This window comes from Rhinopithecus roxellana, chromosome 5, assembly GCF_007565055.1.
Source record: "Rhinopithecus roxellana isolate Shanxi Qingling chromosome 5, ASM756505v1, whole genome shotgun sequence".
Lineage (NCBI taxonomy): Eukaryota > Metazoa > Chordata > Mammalia > Primates > Cercopithecidae > Rhinopithecus > Rhinopithecus roxellana.
In genome coordinates, this window is record NC_044553.1 from 58,159,671 (window position 1) to 58,171,817 (window position 12,147).

Below are 12,147 nucleotides of genomic sequence, written 5' to 3' on the forward strand. Positions count from 1 at the left end.
ACATCTCCTTGCTTCATGTAGCCCAGAGAAGATTCACTTTCCCTCCTTCTCCTCGAAACCCTCATTGGCAGCCCAAGATAGAGTACCAGAATATACACGGCAGAGCTCCAGGTGTACTGTATTCAGCTTCAATACCTAACCCTCATAGGAGAGTTCAGATTGGAAGAGCAATTGTGAAAACCTGATGGCTGCCTTTGGAATGTGCCCAAGTACATTAAGAACCTTCTATGCACTTCTAGTTCTAGATCCTTGAGGAATCGCCACACTGTTTTCCACAATGGTTGAACTAGTTTACAGTCCCACCAACAGTGTAAAAGTGTTCCTATTTCTCCACATCCTCTCCAGCACCTGTTGCTTCCTGATTTTTTAATGATTGCCATTCTAACTGGTGTGAGATGGTATCTCATTGTGGTTTTGATTTGCATTTCTCTGATGGCCAGTGATGATGAGCATTTTTTCATGTGTCTGTTAGCTGTATGAATGTCTTCTTTTGAGAAGTGTCTGTTCATATCCTTTGCCTACATTTTGATGGGGTTGTTTTTTTCTTGTAAATTTGATTGAGTTCTTTATAGGTTCTGGATATTAGCCCTTTGTCAGATGAGTAGATTGCCAAAATTTTCTCCCATTCTGTAGGTTGCCTGTTCACTCTGATGGTAGTTTCTTTTGCTGTGCAGAAGCTCTTTAGTTTAAATTAGATCCCATTTGTCAATTTTGACTTTTGTTGCCATTGCTTTTGGTGTTTTAGACATGAAGTCCTTGCCCATGCCTATGTCCTGAAAGGTATTACCTAGGTTTCCTTCTAGGGTTTTTATGGTTTTAGGTCTAACATTTAGGTCTTTAATCCATCTTGAATTAATTTTCGTATAAGGAGTAAGGAAAGGATCCAGTTTCAGCTTTCTACTTATGGCTAGCCAATTTTCCCAGCACCATTTATTAAATAGGGAATCCTTTCCCTATTTCTTGTTTTTGTCAGGTTTGTCAAAATCAGATGGCTGTAGATGTGTGGTATTATTTCTGAAGGTTCTGTTCTGTTCCATTGGTCTATATGTCTGTTTTGGTACCAGTACCATGCTGTTTTAGTTACTGTAGCCTTGTAGTATAGTTTAAAGTCAGGTAGCATGATGCCTCCAGCTTTGTTCTTTTGGCTTAGGATTCTCTTGGCAATGTGGGGTCTTTTTTGGTTCCATATGAACTTTAAAGCAGGTTTTTCCACTTCTGTGAAGAAACTCATTGGTAGCTTAATGGGGATGGCATTGAATCTATAAATTACCTTGGGCAGTATGGCCATTTTCACAATATTGATTCTTCCTATCCATGAGCATGGTATGTTCTTCCATTTGTTTGTGTCCTCTTTTATTTTGTTGAGCAGTGGTTTGTAGTTCTCCTTGAAGAGGTCCTTTACATCCCTTGTAAGTTGGATTCCTAGGCATTTTATTCTCTTTGAAGCTATTGTGAATGAGAGTTCATTCATGATTTGGCTCTCTGTTTGTCTGTTACTGGTGTATAAGAATGCTTGTGATTTTTGCACATTGTGTATCCTGAGACTTTGCTGAAGTTGCTTATCAGCTTAAGGAGATTTGCGGCTGAGACAATGGGGTTTTCTAAATGTACAATCATGTCATCTGCAAATAGGGACAATTTGACTTCTTCTTTTCCTAAATGAATACCCTTTATTTCTTTCTTTTGCCTGATCTAGAACTAGAAATACCATTTGACCCAGCCATCCCATTACTGGGGATATACCCAGAGGATTATAAGTCATGCTGCTATAAAGACACATGCACATGTATGTTTATTGCGGCACTATTCACAACAGCAAAGACTTGGAATCAACCCAAATGTCCATCAGTGACAGACTGGATTAAGAAAATGTGGCACATATACACCATGGAATACTATGCAGCCATAAAAAAGGATGAGTTCATGTCCTTTGTAGGGACATGGGTGCAGGTGGAAACCATCATTCTCAGCAAACTATCACAAGAACAGAAAACCAAATACCACATGTTCTCACTCATAGGTGGGAATTGAACAATGAGATCACTTGGACACAGGAAGGGGAACATCACACACTGGGTCCTATTGTGGGAAGGGGGGAGGAGGGAGGGATAACATTAGGAGATATACCTAATATAGATGACGAGTTGATGAGTGCAGCACACCAACATGGCACATGTATATATATGTAACAAACCTGCACGTTGTGCACATGTACCCTAGAACTTAAATTATAATAAAAAAAAAAGAACCTTCTATGCACTAAACCTGAGGCTATGCTCGTTCTGATTCACACAGGAAAGAGCGAAGGCTAGCTGGCAGTGGAGTGTGTGTCTAAAGCTAGATTTGGAAGGGGTGTCTTTGAGTATAATTAGTTCTATCACCAAACTGTGTCTTTTATCTGTCCACTAATCTCTATCTTCATTACACAGCTGAAATCCAGATTCTCATTCATCAACAACTGATGCATGAAATGTTGCAACAGTGCCCTTATAAGTTCATTTCCTGTTCTAGGATCTAACTGGACTAAACCGATTATCCCCTACCCCACCCAAATGACTCATGTATAAACTATATTCCAGTGTATTTTTATTCAGTTTTAGTCTGGCCTGCTTAAAATAGATTGCCTTTTTAAATGACAAAACTCTCTTAATGGCAAAAATCATCTTATTTTTTTCTAATATGGTCAAATATGACTCCACAAGTTTACCCTCCAAATTTGCCATCGAAATTCTTTTCTCCCCTGTGAAGATGATTTAGAAGCTATAATAAAGCAAACAAATTACAAGTCTTACAATTCACTATAACTGTTACATATAACATAAAAAATACATTAGTATTGTCACATTAAAACCAACAATAGCTTAAATGGGAGAAATGTATACAATAATCGACTTCTGTGTACTTTTTATTATTCTCTGATGGTCCCTGTGTGTCTGAAAAGGTGATTCTAATATTAACCTTTGTGAATTAAGAGGGATATCTGCAAGTGTTTCATATGAGGAGATGACTGCAGCCAACATCTGATTCCTTCATGCCTGTAACCGACACCTCTCTGGAGAGCACCTAAGATGTTCTGGACTGAAATATTTACCTAGTGGACCACTTGAGGAGTTCTTTAACCTCACTCTCTTTTCTTTAGTAGCTCATCCATTATGACTCACTTTTCTCTAGCCTTCATCTTCTTAACTCAAGTATACTTCTTATATGTTCAGTCTATCCTGTTTGCTTTTCATGGTTTAATTATTGTAGCAGTATTACATAAATATGATTTGGTACTAGTTTTCCTTAAAAATGCACACTATTTAGGACATATTGGGGATGAATTCGGCTTTTTAGTTTGCCTGGAAAACTATTCCTGAGGGAAAATAAAATCGAAGATTCAATACCTGATTATAAATATGATGTTGAAATGCAAACCACATGTAAGTTCAGGCATGCTAAGTAATAATTGCTTTCAGGCCTTATTGCTCCTATGAAGGAAATCTCTCCTGATTTGTTCCATCACCAATTAAGTACATGATCAGAGTTAGCTTAGCCTCAACACTTCATTCAGGTGATACTGCTTCAAGAATTCTAATTGCATCCATAAATTATTCATTTAATAAATTTATATTTAGTATCATTTTTGTGTTTAGCAGTTTTAAAAAAATATGAGCTCAGCCCTATGTACCCCTTTAAACCAGACTGTCTCCATGCCCCATTAAAAAGTTGAATACATAACCATCTCTGAAGTGGACAATGCTGGAATATGTAATTTAGAAATTCTTTCCAGGCGATTCTGATACACTTATCCATGCCAAATTGAGAATCTTTCTATATCCTTGTTGAAAATCTCATTAACTTCCAGGGCTTTAAAAAACTTGTATTGGCAAATAACCATCAAATATATATTTTCAACAGTTTTTGCCCTGAACGCCAAAACCACTTGCTTCTGAATTGTTGTTCAAGTGGTTCCTCACATAAAGTATCTTCAAAACGAAACATGGGGTCATCTGTTCCGCATATGAACTTTCCCTGGGATATATCATTAGATATTTCCTAGCCACTGACATTCTTTTAAAAAGGCAAGGGAATAAAAGAATGTCTACTCCACAGACAGAGCAGCCTGAAGCTAGTTCTTACTGTCTTCTCCCTCTCCTGTAGCTTAGAACTTAACACCTTGCCTCTCAGAGTCTAGTTAATTCTTTACCCCAATGCGTTTCTAATCTGCCGCTTGCTCTCCATCTTCACAATTACTCCCTACACGCTAGACCATTAGCAACTGGTGTTTATATGATTGCCAAGTACCCAATTGCATTCCCATCCTTGGTATGGTTCTTCAGTTATCACTCCTCAGAAGAAATCTGATCATTTCACTCCCTTACTTAAAATCTTTGAAGGTATCTTCATCACCTACCAGATTGAAGTAGTTTGAGGGATGTAACATTCTCCAAAATATAGCCTTACTTTCTCTATTCCTTGCACTTGAAACAGATAAATTTTCTCTGATTTTCAGACATACACATTTTCAACCAAGTGTCCTTGTATATTTAGGGCTGCTCTGTTTACTTGGACAGTTTGGGCTTGAAATGCAGCTTAACTCTCTAATCTCAAATTTATAATGCATAAATTGAGTATAGCAATAGTTATCTGCCAGATTTGTTAGAGGATTAAATGACGTGTTTATAAAGCCCTAAATATACATCCTAGTGCAAAATTAATGTTCAATAAGTGGTTGCTATTTAATGCTGTTTGTATCTGACAGTTTTAATTTAGCATTATATTGTGAATATTTCCCTCATGCCATCAAATCGTCTTTGGAAATATGATTATGAACTGCTACAGAGTAATAAATCATATATATATATATATATATATATATATATATATATATATATATATTTATTTTACCAAGTAACTATTGGTGGACTTTTATATTGTTTTCAACTCTTTATTCTTATAATACTGTAATAAATATCATAATACATAAATCTTTGAGAATACCTCCAAATATCTCACCAGGATAAATTATAAGGAATGGAACATTTTAAGGCTCTAAAAACGTATTGCTGAATTACCCTCCAGAGAGGCACCAATTGATGTTCCCACCAGCAGCACATGCAGCTCCTGTTCCTTGCACCCTTCCAACCATGCATGGTTTACTTTTCCTCTCTTCACTAGCATGGTTGTTTTTACTTGTTTTTGTTAAAAGAACCAAACATTCCATCTTTAACCCGTTTGATTCTTTTAGTAAGAGATGACAGAAACCCATCTGCCTTGCAGAATTTGGAGGGTTTTTATTCTTTTCTCATAGGAGTAGATTGTATATTTCAGACATTGTCCAAGGGGTTTACATTATGTTTTAAACCATTTCTTAAACGCCCCTACAACCCCACCAATCCCCAATAACTATCAACAAATATAAAAGCCTAACCCTCCATATTGGAGCATTTTATGCTTCTGACATTCATCCCCCAAACCCTGTCCTCAAAATGTAAAAATTCATATCCAATAATAAATGGTAGGGTAATTATCAGGTGTAACAGAAGGGACAAGACTACTTAACCTCAAAATAATTTTCCAGCTCAATCAAAGCTCTATTTGAATCCCTGGTATAAATGGTCCTTATCTAACATCAAGAGATCAGTTAAACACCAAAAATTGCATAAATCCTACTTATCAACTGGCAGAAGAGGAGATCAAGACTAAATGATTTTCTACACTGTTTACTAGCTAAGGAAATGCAGGATGTTGTAAGGCTGTAGTTCAACAGGATTATGTTTGTCTTACAGCCATTGTCTCCCCAGGGTCAAGCATATCGTAATCACTCAAAAAACTATTGAATAAAAGAAAAATAAAGACATTAACCAGATTTAATTCTCAACTACTTTCACTTAAGCAGGGAGCCTTAGAATAGCTCTCAAAATTTTGATTAAACCTCCTCAACAGGTTTAATTTGCATTTATTCGATTGATAGTAGATAAACATAGTATTTAATTTCATTATGAGCGATTTGTGTGTTTTTGTGAAATATCGGAGCACCACATGCTTTCATACGCTATGATATAGCATATGTTGCATGTATTTTTGAGCCAGGAAGTCTTCCTATGGCCATGTAACCTGATGAGATAAATATAGAATTACATAAATAGAAAATTCACTTTACAATATTTATGGTTTTAAGTGTGTCTTTAGAAGCAGGAATAAATGAAAGAAACCATCTATCTAAACATATGGAGTGAATTAAATGCACTATGACACATCTACACATAAGACTATTATTCTTTTATTAAAACTGACAACATAGAAGCACAAAGAAACTGCTTATAAAGTATTCTTAAGTGAAGACATTAGGTCACACAATTATATATGGAATAATGTCCCATCTTTCTTTTCTTGATGAAATAGTTGATGACAGATTCAATCAAATCATGCAAAGATTACTAATGACCTGGTATTGTAAAATGTAGTGTTCAGTTCAATCCTCTTTCTTGACCTAACACCGTCTTTTGACACAGGTGATTGCACCTTCCTCCTTGATACAGCTGTGGCACTTGGCTTCAGAATAACCAGACACTCTGAGTTGTCTTTCTTCACTGACGGTTCTTAGTCTCTGTTTCTCTTCATATTCCCAATCTTAAAATATATGAGTTCCCAGTTCTCAGTCCTTGGTTCTCTCTCCTCATTTCCACTCACCCCTAAGTGATTCCACCTAGGCTTATGGCTTAACTACTTCCTATTTAGAGTGAGGGCTCACCAGATTTCAGTCCTTAGCCTGGACCTCTACCCTGAACTCTGGACTCTGCAATCAGCTGCCTATTCATCACCACCAGTTGGACATTTTTAAAAAGGAGTTCTAATTAAACACATCAAAGCCAAACCCCTGATATTTTACCCTCAAGGTTATTGTTCCCACGATCTTCATCATATCAAACAAAGGCAGTTCTGGATATTTGGGTTGAGTAATTATAATGGGGTATGGTGGGTGAGGGTCCTAGGAGATGAAGAAGAGGGAAGTTGAAGAGGCCAAAGGAAAAAAAAATATTCTGTTCTCCCAGTTTACTTCTAAATCTGTTTGACTATTAGGTCATCATAAGCTTAATTTTAGGCCTGTGTAGCATCAACTTCTGTAACATTAATTGTCAATGTTCTCAACAGAAGTGATTCCTGAATTGACATTAAAATGATCTGGGTAGTACCAAAATTCTAGCTTCAAAGTATTATTCTTATTGACAGCACACATTCTACCTGATGGTGAACAATTTGAGAAATAGTCCCTTTAACTTCAGGAAAAGATGAGGATGTCCGTGACTGCCTTATCTATGCAACATAGTGGAGCTCCTAGATAGCATCATAAGGTAAGAAAAAGCAATAAAGACATAGGGATTGGAATAAAAGAAACAAAACTTTATTCATTGGAATGAAATAAAACAAAAGTGCCATTAACAGATGTTTTACCTACATCAAAAACGTCAAATAGTTTACGAACAAAATAACTGCATTAAAAAGATTAGCAAATTTGCTAAATAAAAGACCAAAAAAGGGAAGAAAAAGTCAACTGCATTTTTATCCACCAGGATTAAAAAGTACAAAAATTTGTAAAGGATAAATTTATAACAGCAAAAATATGTATGTATAAGATACTTAGAAGTAAATCTAACACAATAATATTGTTTACAAGTAAAATATAGGTCTGATGCAATGGCTTATGCCTGTAATCCCACCACTTTGGGAGGTCGAAGCGGGAGGATTGTTTGATCCCAGGAGTTTGAGACCAGCCTGGGCAATATGGCAAAAACCTATCTCTACCAAAAAAAAAAAAAACACACACACACACACACACACACACGCAAAAGTTAGCCAGGTGTGGTGGTACAGACCTGTGGTTCTAGCTATTCAGGAGGATGGGGATGGGAGGATCCCTTGAGCTCAGGAAGTTGAGGCTGCAGTGAGCCATGATTGTACCACTGCACTCCAGCCTGGACAACAGAGCAAGACCCTGTCTCAAAAAACAAATAACAAAAAAATCATATATACATGAAAGAGAAAGATATAATGCTTTATTGAAAGAAATTAAAGAATGAATATATGAAGAAGAAACATGCTATGTGAATGCATAAGCAGACAAAATATCCTAAGAATGTCCTAAGTTCTTGTCAATATGATCTAAAGATTGAATGCACTTTCAACCAATCTCAGTAAGAATGTACAGAAATCTCCAGTGACATACAATTTACCTATGTAAGAAATCTGCACATGTACTGCTGAACTTAAAAGTAAAAAAAAAAAAAAAGGCATTTTAAAATTTGTATAGCTAGATGGCTAAGAACAACAAAACATTTTTTTTTTTTTTTTTTTTTTTTTTTTGAGACGGAGTTTCACTCCATCGCCCAGGCTGGAATGCAGTAACAAAAGCATTTCTTGAGTGAGATGTACATAATGGATTAAGTACTTCAATGTAAAAGGTAAATTTTTTGAAAAAGAGTATTACCATTTATCTTTTCAAGAAAGAGAAGGATTCCTTCAACAAAAATGTAAACCACAAAAATAAAATCCAAAAATTTAGCTATAAGACTAAAACTTTGATTCTCAAAGGAGACAAAGTTGTAAATATGCAACCTAAGAGAATATATTTACAACATAACCCCTACCAAAATTTCATGTCTAGAACATATAAAGAAATTCTACAAATATTAAAAATAAAAACAATCTCCAAATAAAGGGCAAAACATATAGCTCAAATATTTCCCACAGAAGGAAAAAAATATAGTCAATAAGCATTAAAAGCTGCTCAAACTCATTACCAATCATAGACCTGAAAACTAAAACCATGATGGGATACTCTCTCACATAAGCTCACAATTTTTTTTTAATTAAGTAACAGAGTTGGTAAGAATGAGAATCAATAGAAACTCTTAAACACTGCTCTTGGGAGAATAAATTCATGCAAAATCATGGAATTATCTAGTAAAGCTGAAAATATACATATGTCCTGACCTAGTCTTACAGGTCTTAGATATGTCTTTGGTACTACCTGCCAACAAACAAATAATATGCATAGTGGCCTTATTTTCAGCAGCAACAAACTATAAACGTATGTCCAGCACAGGAGAATAATTGTAAGATATTCATGTGATAAAGAACTTTGAAAATAAATGAACAGTGTGCAATAACATGGATGAATCTTAGAAATACAATGTTAAGTGATGAAAAGCAAATCATATTAGGGCATATCTAGTATGATACCATTTATATACATTTCAGAAGTTGGCTATATTAAATGTACATCATATAAGGGTAAAAGAATCTATATAAGCCAGTAGCGGTGGCTTATGCCTGTAATCCCACCGCTTTGGCAAGCTGTGGTAGGAAGACTACTTGAAGCTAGGAGTTCAAAAAGTGAGACCCTGTCTCCACACACACACACAAAAAAATAAAAATAAAAAATAAAAAATAAAAATTAGCTGGGAATGGTGGCATGTGCCTGTAGTCCTAGCTACTCAGGAGGCTGAGGTGGATGGATCACTTCAGCCCGGAAGTTCAAGGCTGTAGTGAGCTATAAACACAAAATAGAGCAATGTTTATCCCTGCAGTAGATTGAAGCATGTTGCCAGAAATATCCCACAGGGGGACTTCACTGTAAGAATAATTATCTATGTAAGATTTGTTATGGATGCTTGGATATACATTTGTTATTATTCTTTATAATTTACCTAGTCGCTGCACATATGCTCTTGTATATACCATGTATTTCATAATCTTTTAAAAATTGTGATAGAACTTTTGGTTTCAAGTTTGTTATAACAAAACAAGGTATACTTTGATCAATCAACCACTATTTATATGTCCTATTGACTATATTCTCAGGCAAGAAGAGGCTAGAATATACTCTGGGTGGCTCATGTGCCTATGGCTTCATCCCAAACCTTTCATCTTTTCAAAGTTCTATGCAAAAATGTTATGTTGGAAATCTTCCATCTGCCCCTCCACACACACCTCTGTACCCCTCTACAATCTTCTCTGCCATGGGAGGGTGACCTATATGGGCCACATAAATAGGTTTCCATTCTCTTTGACTTTTAGTTGATTGAGTCAATGGAGAGTCCCCAACAGTGACTGGATGGAGAGAGGACAGTGAGATCAAGGTATCTCATTCCTTCCCAATAGTATTGTCTCTAGCTGACTATGTATACCTGGATCAAATATCACTGTTCCTTTTCAAGGCTGCCAACTCTCCATAACTTCTTCCAGGTTCTGGTAAGTTCCACACGCCTTTGGACCTAGAGGGCCTAACATTTGATGTCGACTCATATTAAACCCTAGGTTGCTGTGTCAAATATGTGGTTCCCCTAAACTGATACCTCTATAAATAATCCCTTTGTAACTAAATCCTTTTTCAAATAGTCTATTTTTAATGTACCATCTATTTCTTGTTGAGACTTTGACTGATATAGAGATTGAAAGAAAATCAAGTGAGAAGACACCAAAAGTTATAAATTTATATAGAACTATTCTGAGGGACAATCAACTAAGTTTATTTAGAACCCAATGATCATTATAAAAATGAAAAAAAGAGGGAAAATGATAAGAATGCAAGCAAGAGTCTTAATTCAGAGATACTTAATCACCTATACAGTAAGTCCTCATTTATCATCATAGATAAGTTCTTGGAAACTGCAGCTTTAAAGAAAACAACATAACAAAACCAATTTCACCATAGGCTAATTTATATAAAAAAGTTAAGTTCTTATGGCATATTTCTGGTAACAAAAACATTACCAAACTTCTAAATAAAGACCTACAACAATTCTATTAAACGCTGAAATAAATGAACTACACCTACAGTTAAGAAAGATTAATAAGTTAATTATCTGCCCAATTTTTATCAGTGAGTTACAACAGTCATGGTGGTGGGTTAATTCAGGAAATAAGCATTTGAAAAGAGAAAGTGATAGAGTGCATCTCCTACTACCCACATCAAAACGTGTTCAAAGCAGTCATAAATATTATTCAAAATATGTCAAAACATTCAAAATAATCATATATAGGGGCTTGTTGAACACTTTCCTACTGAATCACTTATTGTGATGCATTTGTTTGATTATATACTTTACAAATTTTCATTTTACAACAATTTGTATTCACTCATTCAAAATGCTTATTCCGGGTTCAGGATGGTGGGTGGTCAGGGCCCTTCTCAGCAGCTCAGGGCACAAGGTGGGAATCAACCCTGGAGAGAATGTCATCCCATTGCAGGACACTCACTCAGACGGGGACCATTTAGAGACCCCAATTAACCTAAAATGTACACCTTTGGGTGTGGAAGGAAATTGAAATACCCACAGAAAACTCTTAGACATGGGGAAAATGTGCAAATTTCACAGTGACCCTAGCAGGGAATCAATTTTTTTCCCCTTAATGTTATAACCAAATTACATTGAATTAAATGACATGATTGGAGGACCTGCTGTATGTTAGCTCATTCAACAGGGAAATGGTGTGCCGAATACTGTTAGAGGAATATGATTCTAGTGGTAACTTTATGTAGAATAAACTGTGCCCAAGACCCTGGAAATAAGAGGTCCATGACTTAGCAAGCCAGTGGCAACTACCTTACTGACATCAGTCTTAGAATGCATATTTGAGAGGATATCCAAGTGTGGTTCTTTTGTACTCTAAGTCTCACATCAGTTTGCAGATTCTGGTCTCGTCTGGCATGCCTCATCTGTGAAGTGAATTCCACCTGGATGTCAAGCAAAGTGATGACATGACATGACAAACAAAATGGGAATTCAGTAGAACAGCTCTTTTTGCTGCCAATAATATTTTAATTTGTATCCTTATCACCACTAATTGTTTTTTATCACACTGTTCAAGGCCTTTAGCAGCATTTTCATATTCTATTCTAGGTGTATTTCAAGTCTATTGCACGAAAACAAATACTCATTAGTGTCTTGCTCTGCCTCTTTCTAAACCTAGTCTTTTCATATTGTTCCTTTGCCCACAATAGACCCTGAAATGTCTCCCTGTTTATCACCATCTGCAGATTTAATTAATGTGCTGTGTTGCTCATCTTCTGGATAATTAATAAAGATGTTGAAAAAATCAAGCTTAATATCACAACTTGTGGCACCCAGTAGTCACCTTTCTCCAAGTGAACACAAATAG